Genomic DNA, 15,432 nt, shown 5'->3' with positions numbered 1-15,432 from the left:
CACCTTACAGGGACTATTGATTGTTCTTGTTTTTGTCATAGTGGTCATGATACTGGTCCATTGCATTCTATCCAGACTCTTAAATGCTTATATGTAGCTGCTCTCTCATCAGATGATCACCATGATGATGAAACAACAAAAAAGTTGAGAATATCTTGCAATATGGTTGACTATGAAGATGACTGGATAGTCTGAGTGGTAAAAATCTTGATCCCTCGTTTTCCCTGAATTGATCAGCTTCTTGCAAATGAGAGAATGACCAAAAGGTAGGACTGGGAGACTGAATATACAAATGAATAATGGCCAGACCATATATAAAAAAGAGAACTCTGACCCACAATCCACAGCAACTGGCCCAACCCATTATCTACAGTAACCAGCCCAGGAAGCCAGCCTACTATCTGGAAGTTAGACTTGTAGGAAGTTAGACCACTATCTCTAGTAAATAATCCAGGAAGCCAAACAGTAAAAGCTGTATCAATCAGCCTAAGATGATCAGCACTTGATTAATAAGCGACAGCATCTCCAATTTTTGTTCCTGCTTCCAACTTAAGACCAACCAGAGAAAGACAAATACTCATCTTTAATGAATCCCAGAGGATACCCTGCTTCTGGTTAGTCTGCCTACAGCTTCCCCCATGCCAACAGCCTCAAATCAGGATATACCCAAAGACTTCCCTTTTTTCCACTATAAAACTTCCTCACTCCTCTGCCTGACTTTGAGTCTCTGCCAAAAGCAAATGATGGTGGCTGATTCCCTTGCTATAGCAAGCTGGGACGGGAAAATACAGCCTTTACTTGTTTGCATTTGAGCAGTCTTTGTTTATTTCTACAGTTGTTATGAGGAGTAAATGTGTTAACATTTGAAAACTTCTTAGAAATGGTTCATGGCACATAATAAATGCAATAAAAATGTTTGTTTTAAGTAAAGCAAATAAAAAGCAGTTCATGGCTTAAAGGTAACATCTAGCCTTCATAGTTTCCTCATAGATATTTTACTTGGTATTGTATCCTTCTGTTTATTATAATAAGCCACTTTTATTTCCAGTGGTTATTTTAATTATCAGAAGTTGTTAAGTGGAGAAATCTACCTACATAGTCTGGAGAAGATTCTGTGGCAGACACTAAGCCAGACATGTGTCCATTCCTTCTTTCCAAATGGCTTCTAGGAGGGTTTTCTCCACACCCCATCTTTATAGGTTCCGGTGTTAGTTTCTCAGATTTCCCACTGACTCTTTGATTCTGTCTGTCTCTCTGGGCCCCAAACCCCTGGTTCTGGAAAGTTTTCTTCCCTTGTTCTGCTATTTGGTGGATCCCTAAAGACTACCCTTATCCATTATGTTGCCATGTACACATATCAACTACACTATCTCTTCTGACCTTGTCTGAAGGCAACATTCTATCAGAAAATTCTATATACACAGATTTATATCTCTGATTTATCAGCCTATAAGAATCATCCTATAAAATGCCTAGAAAAATGTCTAACTCTTGCTTCCACTTTGAGATTGTAGCATGCAGACACTTGGGCACCTGACTTCACAAGCCCCTCTTAATCCATTACAGTGTCCCAGACTGGGGACCAGGGTAAATGAGGCCCTGTCAACTTGGCCTCGGGGGGCTCAAAATTTTACTTTAGGAAACTGGCATGTCTGGGTTTCAGATTGTCCCCGGTCTTCTAGTGTCCACAGTGCATTTAGATTCATTCCTCTCCCTTTGGTTGTATATACCAGCAAGCGATAAAGGTCCAGTTCTGGCCTGGAGATTGATGGTGACTAAAGAGGTTTACAAGGAATATGTATGGATTCCAGTTTAGTTTCAATAAGCAGCTCTGAATTTTCTTTACACTTGCTTTCATATCAATGTGCTATGCTATTAGTGGAAGTGGGGTCCTGATTTTGGTCCCTATGGTCTGGGCAGCAGAAAACTCAGCTCAATTAGAAACTTAGGCTTGTGCACAAACGCTGCTGGAAATGGAGGAGGATGGCTCTGGGGGCTGACTTGGGGCTCTGGTGGACCGGCCTTGGTTTTATGTTATTGTGGATCCTAGAGAAAGTAGACACTGGGGAAAAAGTGTTTCTAGAAGGTCCCAAGATGGGCCTCTAGTATCCTAATTTCCCTGGATCCTGGATCCTGAAGCCTTGGGACTGATAACTGGGACCCTGTATCATCAAGGAGGGTAAACTTTAGGGCCATCCTGGAGTTCAGGGTCCTGGCCTGGGCTTCAGACTACCTCTGGTGGTCGTGAGCTATACTTGGGCTTATTTTCCTGAAACTACCCATCAGAAAACAGGAGGCTTGTTGCAATGAGCCTAGCCTATTGCCAATGAGGTTGGTTTAATGTTGCCCCTAGAAGCTCCAGGCTGTGTTGGATTTGGCACCTCTATTTTGTTAAAAAAGCTTGCAGACCTGATGGACTTAGTTGCAGGCTGCTTGGAGTAGAACTTTTAATCTCTTACAGAAGCAACCCAGTGGCAGGCCAGGTAGCATTGAGGTTAGACTGCGAAATGAAGGCATTAGAACCTGGCCTTTTGTCTGTGTAGTCAACCAGGTGGCCCCTCGGGAAAGGGAGATCAACTCTTACTTGGAGGGAGATTAACTGATATTGAAAAAAAGAACTTCAATAGGATGTAAACACTTAATAGTTGAAGCAAAAGAGGGTGTGTGGAATAGGTTTCTAATGGAAGAGGGATTGGAAAGAGGTAACTCAAAGTAGTTTAGGAAGATGACAGCTTGGCTTGAAAGCTGTGGAATCAGCGGAGGGGTTCGATGGTAGGACTCTAGGCTCCAACAAGATGTAGCCAGATCTCTCTAAGAGCCACCCTCCATTTGGGAGCGAGCCTGCCCTCGGAGAGGCCTATGGAGCCTCTGCCCATACAGAAGCAGCTTGTGAAATTGAGTTCATGAAAGAAAAGCTTGGTAGCAAATCACAAGGGACATTTGAGGAGAAAAGAAACTCTGCTAGTGACAGCAGACACCAAAGTTGGAGACAGAACGACTATTTAATATAACAGGTGACTCTGAGGCATTAAGAATGCCTAAGAATGTTATTTTAGCAGGCAGAGCATTGGGGAAGCATGAAAACTCCATAAGAAGTTGTTTATATACTAAAGTCACTTATTTTTTGTTTCTTTGATTGTTTTTTAAAGATTGGCACCTGAGCTAACATCTGTTGCCAATCTTATTTTTATTTTATTTTACTTTTTTCTTCTTCTCCCCAAAGTCCCCCAGTACATAGCCGTATACTCTAGTTGTAGATTCTTCGGGCTCTACTATGTGGGAGGCTGCCTCAGCATGGCCTGATAAGCAGCGGTAGGTCCGTGCCCAGGATCCAAAGTGGTGAAACCCTGGGCCGCCGAAGCAGAGCATGTGAACTTAACCACTCGGCCAAGGGGACCAGCCCTAAAGTCGTTTATTTTTTAGAAAAATATTTCAGAATCAGATATGTATTAGTCAGTGTTCTCTAGAGAAACAGAACCAATAGGAACAGAACCTGTATATATATTTATTTATTACTTGTAGAAATTGGCTCACACAGTTATGCGGTTGAGAAGTCCCATATCTGCTGTCTGCAGGTGGAGGATCAGGAAAGCTGGTGGTAGACAGTTGTCCCTGCTTATCTGCGGTTTCGCTTTCCACAGTCTCAGTTACCTGAGATTGGCCACGGTCTGAAAATATTAAATGGAAAATTTCTGAAATAAACAATTCACAAGTTTTAAATTGCGCACAATTCTGAGTAGCGTGATGAAATCTCATGCCATCCCGTCCTGCCTGGGACACACATGGGTCACAATGCCTGCATCATTCACCTCCCTTCATCTCATCACGCGGGCATCATATCATCTCACATCATCACAAGAAGATGAGTGAGTACAGTACAATAAGATATTTTGAGAGAGAGAGACCATATTCACATAACTTTTATTACAGTATATTATAATTGTTTCTATTTTATTATCAGTTGTTGTTAATGTCTTACTGTGCCTAATTCATGAATTAAACTTTATCATAGGTATGTATGTTTAGGAAAAAATATAGCATATATACTATGTTCAGTACCATCTGCAGTTTCAGGCATCCATTGGGGGTTTTGGAACCTATCCCCCGTGGGTAAGGGAAACTACTGTAACTCAGTCTGAGCCCAAAGGTCTGAGAACCAGGGTGGCTGACGGTATAAGGCCTGGAGTCTGGAGGCCCAAGAACCAGGAGCTCTGTTGTCAGAGGGCAGAGGAAGATAGATGTATCAGCTCAAGAAGAGAAGAGGGATTTCCCCCTTCCTTCACTTTTTTGTTCCGTTTGGGACTCCAACGGATGGGACGATGCCTGCCCACACTGGTGAGGGGGATCTCTTTACTCAGTTTACTGATTCCAATGCTAATCTCTTTCACAGACACCCTCACAGATACACCAAGAAATAGTGTTTTACCAGCTATCTGGGCATCCCTTAGGCCAGTCAAGTTGACACATAAAATTAACCATCACAAGGTGTTTTATAACAAATCCGTGCAGATCAAGCATGTGTTAAATGGGGTTATTATAAAGGAATTCATAGAGCTGCTTATTATTATCTTTCAAAGCCGGCTGCAGGCACAATGTCACAGAACAATTCAGCGTAAGCCATTCTGAGGACTAAAAATGATGTGGTGCTGGTATCTAGTTCTATGATTGTCAGGAAAGAATGCTCTTTTTATTACCAAGCAATTACCCGTAAAATCATGCTTTGAAACTGCACTTTTGATCAGCATTGAATGGCAGAATTGTGAGATTATACTCTTTCACAAATTCTGGATGGATGATGCTCTAAGTTTCCAATTTGGGGCTTGACGATGCTCTAATTTTCAGTTTGGAGCAGACATATATACTTTATTAGATAGTTGAGTTGGGGTAGTCAAATGTCATGTTTAGAAAACTGCAAGCTTGTTTCATGAATTAAGCATGAGTTTATTATTTTAATCGTATTTTATTATTATTAAAAAATGCAGGAGATTTTCCAACACAAAAACAAACTGGACAATGAATTCTAAATTCTTATACAATATAGCATGGTCATGATATCCTTATGCTTTCCAACATAAAAAAAAGACATCTAAATTTAAGTAATGTTAGTTTTTGGTGAATCCTTCAAGATAAAGTGGTTGTATTACACACCTCTTAGGAACCAAATAAGCTTGCAATGTGGTGGTTTTTGGCAGTAGTTTTTGATGACGTTTACCAAAACCTCTGATTTTGATTTTGAATAGCTGATTTTGGGTAAAACCTTCATATAAGAATTAGATAGCAGGGCCAGGAGTATATTATTGCCCCTCCTGGTCTGTGGCATAAAAGCCACACAACACAGAGGAGGAGAATTCTTTTTTCTTTCCATTTAAAAAACAAAACACAGGTGTGTGTTGATGTTTTAACATCTGAAAAAAAAATCATAAAAGCTGAATTTATTGCTAATTTGAGGAAGGGAATTTTCATGGATCAAAGGGTTACTCTTTTAAAAATGCCATTGACTATACTCTTTCTGTTAGACAGAACTGTTAGACAAATATCAAGGATTAGGTGCTACCGCTGAAATGGTTGTTTAATAATTCTAAAAGAGGGTACTCTTTCTTTGGTGCGCTATTATAATTATTATTAAAGAACAATAAAATAGAGTATATAAAGTAAAATATTTGGCAAGGTGTTCTTGCTTCCCACCCTAACTTCTGTTTTTGACTTTTAGCTTTTCCCTTTGCTATTTACCATAATATTCCTAAATAACATATTTATATCACTATTTTGTAATTCCTCCATCCCCAATTTCCACAATGGAAGATGAATATTTCATTCTTTTATACTCCCCCATCCCTACACATATAACACGTCGTCCTACTAATATTATCACATATATGATAAATCAATATTTATGTTTATTTTATTATGACTATGTACATATTGTTCACAGCTCAACTATGTAGTGTACTGTAATTTTGTTTACTTTTTTATACAACTTTTTGTTTTCTATGTATTAAATATAGTATTTGTTTTAATTTTCTAACTTTTTTATTGACCTATTTAATTTAGTCCCAAACTGCATTGGTCAGAAATGTAAATTTTGTCACAATACCTTCAAACACATAAGGTCTTCTTTCTTTCTCTCTCCTTTCTCTCTCTCTCTCCGCTCCCTCCTTCTCTCCCTATCTTTCTCTCTCACCCTCTAGCTCCCCCTCCCTGTTCTTTTCCCCCTTGGTGACTTTCTTGCTGCAGCCCTGAGTTCTCCTGACCCAATCACTATAGATTCTCTCCAGGAAGGTTTCCGAATGTTGGTTTCCCTTTTACTATCACCCTCGAAATTCTTTTGGCCTCTTTCCTGCATTGAATTCCATGCCGTCTTCTTTCTTAGATTACTTCCATACTTGGTCCTCCAGAAACTTCTAGGAGAAGGATGCCTGTGAGGTTAACTTTTTGAGATTTTGCATGTTTGAACGTGTTTTTATTCTCTTATACTTGAATGCTTTCAATTTTGTATTGGTCTGCTCAGGATGCCATCACAGAATACCACTGGCTGGGTGGCTTATTCAACAGACATTTATTTTCTCACAGTTTTGGAGGCTAGAAGTCCAAGATCAAGGTTCCAGCTGATTCGGTGTCTGGTATGAACTCTTCCTTGCTTGCCAACAACTGCCTTCTTGCTATGTCCTCACTGGTCCTTCCCTGGTGAGTGTGGAGAGAGAGCGAGTGAGCTCTCCAGTGTCTCTTCTTATGAGGGCACTAATCCTATCAGATCAGGCCCCACCTTTATGACCTCATTTAACCTTAATTACTTCCTTAGAGGGTCTGTGGCTAAATAGCCTTTCTCATTCACCTTGTTGGGCACTTGGTGGATATTTTCAATTGAGAAATTCATGGTCTTCAGTTCTGGGACGTTAAAAAAATTTTCTTCTCTATTTCTTTTCCTTTGTTTTTTTTTTAGGAGATCATGTTTTTCTGATTTAGATCTCCTGATCTGATCCTTTAATTTTCTTACTAAATTTGATTTCCTGTACGTTTCTTTGTTTTTTTATTCCCAGTCTGTTTGTTGAATTTTGGTATCTGTTTACATAGTTCTGAGGTCAGACAGTGTATACTGTTCTTCCTACTACACGAAGGCAGCTACCCCTGATTGTATTTACTAATAAGAATGAAAAAAATTGCTAAGTCTCCACTAATTGCCAGGGGCTATGTTAATTTGCTCCAGAGAAGATATCACATCTGAATGACAGCAGTGGTTGGCATCACCATCTGCTACTGTTTGTAATAACCTATAGTCATCTTTGTGCCCTAGCTGGCTTTTGCATTGGGCAAACACACCTGTTAAGTGGTATTGTGTTAAGAATTACCATCCTTAGTATCTACAGTAGTCAAGTTCATAGAAACAGAAAGCAGAATGATGATTGCCCGGGGTTGAGGAAGGGGAAAATGGAAAGTTATTGTTTAATGGGTATGGATTTTCAGTTTTGCAAGATGAAAATGTTCTGGAGATCTGTTGCACAACAATGTGAATATACTTAACACTACCGAATTGTATACTTAAAAATGGGTAAGAGGTGAAATTATCGATTATGTGTTTTTAAAACAATTAGAAGAAAAGAATTTCTGTCTCTTGTCTGCATTTCTCAAATGTTTGATGGTGGTGCTAATTGCTGCAATTGTCCAAGAGGTGTACTGTTGTATTTGGTTTATTATTTTGGAAAGAGTTGAGGCAGTTCTAGAGGGTTCCACTCTGCCCTTCCTACCCAAATATCCCTCAATTCACGGGCCTGAGAACCAAAGTGAAGATTCTACCAGTTACTAAGTACATCTATTCCCACTCTACATTCTGGGATTGAGGGAATAACCACAGATAGGATGGATCTCTGGTCTCACTGGACCCACTGGGTGATCCATTTGGTCCAACACACCATTTATCCTCTCACCTCATTATTGTGGTAATTGTGCCCATCTTGTCCGTGCTGGCGATGGCTACCACCTGTCTTCTACTATTCAGGGATCCCATTCTTTCCACTGAAACCAGGGAGCATGGTTCCATTGCAGCATCTCCCCCTGTTGTCATGGGCTTATAGAGGCCAGCTGCCATAGAGCTTTTCAAAGATACTGATTATCTCCCTTCCCTACCAATAAATAACTTCCCTTCTCATCAATAAATATCTTAATTTCCTAGTGTTTCGATGAATGAAGTGTCCTCAGGTCCTTCTAGAGGGTAAGGTTAGGTTGAGATCTGGTCCAACATTTCCATCTCATTGAGCTTTTGGATTCCTTCTACAGTAAACCAAAATTTTTGACATTTTAGCCTCATTGACTGCTTGTCACTGTTGAGTCCAGGCTTCAATTAACCAATCCAGTAGACTGTTACCACCACTTCTGGGTGCTGAAGCCAATGCATTAAATTCTAACTCTTGGGTAAGTGGACCTATATCAATAAATGTAGTCCAATCAAACTTTATATTTCAGTTTCCCTGGTGTCACACTCTTCAGATCATTCATATAAGTGCTCTTCAGAATCCTGAAGCAGACAATGCACTTCTTTGTCTGAGCTCTGTTAGTACCAAACTCCTATTATGAACTTGGAGGCAAGAAATGGTTGAGGTCTTGAGGAGAATAAGCATCCATTTTTGAAGCAACAACCCCAGGTACAGTCATTGAAATTTTTTTCTCTCCCAGAAGGCTGTATCCTTCAGATGGAGAGTGGGGAGGGGTTAGCTCCACTCTTAAGGAAGGTTCAGAAATATTTGGGAGTTTGAAGTTCTCAGCCTCATTTCTAACTGCTCAAATGACTGCTTCCCATGTCTCAGGTTCCCACTCCTTCACTACCAGCCGATACTCTTATCTTGGTGAAGAGACATGGTAGGGCTGAGCACTTAATAGGTTTTCTAACTTTACATGTCCTAAAATCAGGCCTGCTCTTGGTCCTCAGCCATATCTTCTCTGTGACTCCATAATACGTGGGACTCTTTAAACCCTGCCTTTGAATCGTTCTGATTTTCCACTCATGTTTTGAGTTGGATGGTCACAAACTCCAATTTCTTCTTCTCCCTGTGTATACTTTCTTGGGCCATCAGAAGCCAGCTGGCCCCACGATCTTTATAAGCCACCCCACAAATTTTACAAGCACTATTGTTGCCATAGCAGTGATATGTTCCAGACATTTTTTCTCTCAGCAACTTGCCTTCTACCTCCAGTTCATCCCGTGCGATGTGATAATTTGTGTAATTGTGATGCCAACACATACCATGGATTACTTGAATTCCATTTTCTCTTAACAAGGAGGTTATTTGTGAACTTCTCAAATCCCAGAATTCCATTGTAAAGTCTTTTTCCCGGGATCAGTCCAGGCACCATTTACTTTATCAGTCAGAGTCCTGTCAGAAAGCAAATGGTATACTCAAAGTAGTTATTTTGAGGAGAGCTTAACAGGGGACTATTTATACAGGTGTAGGTAAAGTTTAAGGAACCAACAGAGAATAAAGCAGTACTATAGTATGGGAATTGTGGAGAGCTGATACCACCCTCGTGAAGATGTAAGGGGAGGAAGTGGAACCCTTTGGGAGAAGACTGCCAACTCAAACAACCTGGAAGGGAGGGTATTGAGGGAGATGAGAGAGAATGAGTCCCTTGACCTCACTCCTTTCCTCTGATCTTTTCCCAGTGCCTTCCATTGGCCAAATCCTACCAAAAGTCAGAAGCCACAGGATCCCATTGATGTAGTTTGTTCTAGTCAACCTCCTAAGGCTCACATTAGGGTAGAGAAAGGTTAAGAATAAATATCAGAGAGCAAATAGAAGATGTTCAGAATAGGGGCTAACTGTAACATAGTCTAAAATATTGGCCTGCCTGCCTGCCAGAAGTAAGTGTCAAATTTCTCCCAGATTTATAATACCTATATACTATTCTGTATTGTCTGGCTTAGAGAATATATATATAAACTTTACAAGGAATTTTCTGTTTAGGTTGATCTATGTCCCTTGAAGAACGTCTTATAGGAAAGTAGAGGTCCCATTTCTGAACAGTTCTAGATAAAGCCTCATTTAGTCCATTTTCAATGTAGAAATAACTTCCAATATAAAAATAGTCTTTTATTATTCCAAGCAGTCAGGAAAAAAAAAAAAAAAAGAATCACAGCTAAAAGGAATTACTTGAATTTTGTAACCTGGGATCTTCTCAGGAACGAGGTGATGGGGTAGAGAGAAGAGACCCAATGTAGAGATATTAAAATGCTGTGATTGTTAGGCTTTGGAGACTGGATTGAGGGGGCGGAACCTGGAATGGTGCCCAGTGTCTTGCTTGGATGAGTGGTTGGATAGTGGTGTTTTGACCAAGACTCGGAATACCAGAGGTGTTGTAGGATTGGGTTGAGAAGATACTCACTGTGTCTAGGCTGAATTTGGGGATACTTCTGGGACATGTCAGTAGCAATGTAGAGGAGACTGACTTTGGGAACCCAGGAAGGATCTCCAACCTGGAGATGCAGATTTGGGTCCTGGGCTTGGAGATGTTCTTGTGACATGGATAGAGGTGGTGATTACTCTAATTCTCTTTAGAAATGTCCTAGCAATAACACAAACCAGAAAAGTCACATATCTCAGGGAAAGGGGAGATACTGTTCTACTTCTGCTCAGAAGCCAAAAGCGGTTGCAAAAGTGCAGTTGGGAGGATCCCCAAGGCAAACTCGACTGGGTCGTGGTTTTGTCTTGGGCCGGCCCAGATGGTGGGCCAGCTGAATAAATGCAGGTTCAGGGGGCACTGAGCTGCCTCTGAGGCGAGCCGGGTTCAGAGTGTGACTCACTCTCTGTGACAGCCGGGTGTAGAGACGAGAAAATGCTGGCCACCTGCCTCCCTCCAGGGCTGTAATTAGCTGAGGTTTTTCTGCCTTTTGTCATGTTAAATGGTGCCTGCCAGTGCCTTTCTTCCAAGGGGCTTGTGCTTAAGCTGGGAGAGAAGAGAGTGAGTCACTCCCTTTCCCAGGCTGCTCTTAAGGAACTCAAGCTTTCTTAAGCAGACCCCAGGGGAATCCATTTGGGTTCAATATGAAATTCATCTTTATTTCAGCATTACTCACTCCTTTCAAACTAGTTCCCATTTCCTGGGGAGAAGCATCCCTCTGCTTGTCCAGCGCTTGTTTCTTGGGGGTCCTGTGTGGATTTCGCCTGTTTGCTAGGGCTCTCAGGCAGCGCAGGCTAAAGTTCTCTCAGATCTTGGTAAGTAGCCAAGCTCCACATCTTTCAAACGCACCGATTGTCCGATAGCCTGTTTATATCAACCCAACCTCCAAACGCTCCCAGGGTAATGGCCACAAGGAAGGGATTGAGAAGAGAATCTGTCTACAAAACAAACATCCATTTCAGCGCCTTCCTGGGGTCGCCAGAAGGTTCACTTCCCAAGGGCTTTGGGAGTTATCCTTCCTTGGATGTACACTCTAGTCTCTGAGTTGATTTACTAGAAAAGCCTTCACCAGATGTGATGCGGCTCAGGCCATCTGCTCTAAGCTTTAACGTGCTCCATGCCTTACAGAACGGGAATCCGTGATCTGTAACAATATGTGGTTTGAGGTCACCTCCAGCTACCCCTGTTTATTGTTTCAGAGCAGCAGAGCTGTGAGAAACAACAGCGCTGTTCGTTAGGAGGTGATCTAAAATAGCTTTAAATAACACAATTAAAAAGGCTTAAATTGGATAGACTTTGTAAGAGGCCACAGAAAGAAATGAGGGAGGGGAGAATCCAGAATCTTTCTTTTTTCAGTCTTGTAGGACAAAGTGGTGCTCTCTCCTTTGGGCCTTCCCTTCGCGGTTTCCCCATGCCTCAGAATGGCTGGCATTTCCGCTAGTGCAGTGTTACTACGATGGAGCTTTTCAGAGGAAGCTCCTGTTGTGTCTTTAGCTGTAAGAAGTAGAGTTTCCCATATTTTCATACACCCAAAATCCATCAACATTTTCTATGAGACAGAGGCCAGCACTGGAGGATGATGGAGGTGGATTTTCCTTTGTTGTCAGAAGTCCTGGTTCACGATTGGTCAATATTTTTTAGGTAATAAAAGCGGGCTTGACTTTAATAAAATATCTTAACAAATAAACATGAAAATTTGCCAAAGATATACATTAGGGGCCTGACTGCTTATATCACAAACTATAGGTCTGTGTTTTTTTAGAAAAAGTTTTCCTTTTGCGACTCCCTAAAATGGTTTATTTGAAATTTGATTTAGACACATTCAAATATATCTAACACATAGAAAAAGAGTTACTTCAATTTTGATACTCATCTTATAAAAAGATGCAGTGTGTACTTCTAAGCCAAAAAAAAAAAAAAAGTGCCCTAAGTATTGATTATAAGGGCATCAGTGTTCAAATATTAACTTCTTTATTTTATGCCCAATGCTCTGGTGTCTAAACAGTAAGTTTTATGTTAGCTAGCTAACCAGTTGTAAAGGAAATTGCTTTTCCTAGGTTTCTCTGACAATAATAGATCAAGCTATGGTGTACTTTTCCTAAGCAAGCTTAATGATCCAGTGTCCAGTGTATGCTTGACTTACTAGAAAGCAGTGAAGGGAAGCACCGGCTGTATTTGCGCTGATCTACAGTGGGTGAGAGAGTTGCCTGCGAGTGGCTAGCAGAGTCCCATGGATATCTGTGTGTCCATTCATGGAGCACGTGGAAAGGACCCAGCTACATGAAGGCTGTTGGCAGAACAAAGATCGTGGTTATCTCCTCCATCTCATGACAGTCACTTCTTTGCAACTAAATAGGAAATAAGGAAGGCGTTGAGATTGTCGATGGATCTGTTATTTGTTAAGACTTGGGAGAGGATTATTCTTGTGTCTATTTTGGCTTTTTCCACAAGGTTACGTGACTTGATGTACAGAGGGTTTTCTGTTCTGAGGAGCAGCCAGAGTATGTTCCATGTTTTCCCTTTCTCAGAGGGCACGCTTCCACGCGAAGACTCCCTTCTAATAGGTGTCTCTTAGAAAGGCCTTCATCTCTCACATGGAGGGAGGTTTTTATGTTTGCCTTGAAGTTCCCATTAGAGTTCTAGAAAAACTCTGAAAGGAGTCTAAAGCTAATGGAAATCTCTTCTCTCAAGAAGTTTTTGGTTATGCTAAGAAGTAATCTAGGACACTTGAGTCGGAGAGACATTGGTTACATGGAAAAAATACGGTCCGATTTATTGATGAAGAAGAGAGAACTATGACTTCAGTATTCAGTGAGGTTAAGAAAAGCACTTAGTGTACTCAGTATTGTAAGGAGAAATAGAATAAAAAACATTTGAAAACAGATTGTGTGTTTATCAGAAGCTAAAATAAGGATCTGCATGGTGTAACTCTATGGATGAAACTCTTGGTTGGATTTAAATATTTTGCATCTGTGTACGTACATGAATGTGTGTGCATGCATGTCTGTTTGTGTAATTGTACTTGGTAAGTAGCCTGGGTAGAGTTTGAGGATATAGATTAAAAAAAAAATCCCATTGGATTTTCTCCCTGGGAAACTTTGCAGATGTGATTGAAGAATTGATTTATTTTTCACTTCTCAGTGGTGGTATACAACTTTCCTTTAAATGTGATCCAATTCCAACTTGCTATTCTTATAGAGAATTAAGATTTAATTCCTGATCTTAGCTGTTGGATAAAGGCGTCATTAACCCCCCTGTTTTACAGAGTCAGGCCCACCAGCAGCCCCTAACAGCTTTTCTCCCTAACAGGCCTTTTAATGTCCCGAACTGACAGTGTGCCATTTGTGTTCAGGACTGGCATTTTGAAATGCAGTGACACTTGGTCATTTATTGAAGGAGAGGGTATTCTTGCTAAAGTAGGGGTATTTGAAAGTCCGGGGAAGCCAAGTACAGTCTGAAGAGCCGCTAGAATTAGCATGTCTATTTACGGTACACACACACACACACACGGAGGCACCCACTCTGGGCTGAAACGTTGAGGATGGTGACAGGGCCAAAAACGACAGTCAGACCCAGCAATGTACAGGAATCTAAGAGAGAAAAGCATAGTTTCAAAAGAATAACTGACCTCCCTGAGGAAAAATGGAAAGGAATTTGCAAACGGTGGCTTCCTGGGTCATGCCAGAGGTAAGGCAATCAGTTCAGCTCCCTGCTTTCTGCAGGACCAAAGTTGTCCCTTGGTAGACTTGTGATGAGGACAAAGATGGGCCAAGTCCTGGTGTCATCTTCCTCTGAGAGCTTCCTGCCTCTTTGGAAAAGTCCTCTGAAGCACTGAGTGCCTTAGGCTGCCTGCTGGATGCTCAGGATTCTATTCCCGTGTACCAATATTGGGACAAGATTCATGCTCCAAATTTCCTGCTTGAAACTCAAAATTTACCAGTCTAATGACACACACACACACACATTCATATATAAAAAAATATACATGTTTTGAAGTTCAGCTAACTGCTCTATAAGGGGACAATGTCAGTTAATTCTTCTAATTTGTTAATTACCTAGTTATTTACATTCTTTCCACAAATATAATATCTTAACGTGGTCAAAATGCACATTATCTTAAGAAGACTTGAGAGTAATTCTTACGGCCACATGGAGCTGGGAGAGATGTGGGAGACAGGTCAGGTCCAACCCTCTCACTTTGTAACTGAGGCAAGAGAGGCCCCTGAAGTGAACCCACTCTACAGTCATACAGCCGCTTATTGCCTGGGCGGAAACTGGACCCTGGCCTCTTGACTATGTCGTGTGCGGTAAGAATCAGAGTCTCAATAGCATACAGGGGTGGGATTTCTGTAGTTGTTGTTAACAGGCCTATGGGGTGCTCCCCAAATTACCGGGCCCTTTCTACATGTAGGATACTGTAAGCTGGCAATAAAAGACGGGGAAGATATCGATCCTGACCTGGAGGAGAGACAGTACAAATATACTTGAGATAAATCACAATCCTAGGGAATATATCTATTCTGATGTGTGGAGAAAGGAGCTACCTCCTAAAAAACTGGGTCTCATGCAACTCATATATTTTCCTTTATTTCTCTTACCTCTGCATTTCACAACTATTTAGTGTCAATTCAAGGGTCATCAAATGTGCCTGTTACCTCATCTTTTTTTTTTTTTTTTTTTTGCTGTGGTTGAGAATAAATTCATTTGAATTCTCTAACCCCTGAAGTTTGGGAGAAAATTGAAGAGCCTGTAGCTGGAATATAGGTACCTCTAAGAATCAGGTTTGCCCTGAAACTCAAGAAGGATTAGAATTGGTAAAATCAAGTTTTAGGCTTGGCTCAGAATAGGACCACTTGGGAAGTAAAAGGAAAATGAAGCAAAGGCTGTTGATTGAGCTGGAGGAAGAAAAGAAGTTCCTTAGGAGAAAGAGTGAGATCTTAGAGCTCAGGTCAGATGGATACGAAATATATCAAATCTGTGTGCCTTTTGGGATCAGGCTTGGAATGGAGGATCTTATGACTGTTAATAAATTGTTGAGTTGTATCT

The sequence above is a fragment of the Equus quagga genome, chromosome 22 (genome assembly GCF_021613505.1).
Source record: "Equus quagga isolate Etosha38 chromosome 22, UCLA_HA_Equagga_1.0, whole genome shotgun sequence".
NCBI classification, from domain to species: domain Eukaryota; kingdom Metazoa; phylum Chordata; class Mammalia; order Perissodactyla; family Equidae; genus Equus; species Equus quagga.
This window is presented reverse-complemented; position numbering follows the sequence as displayed.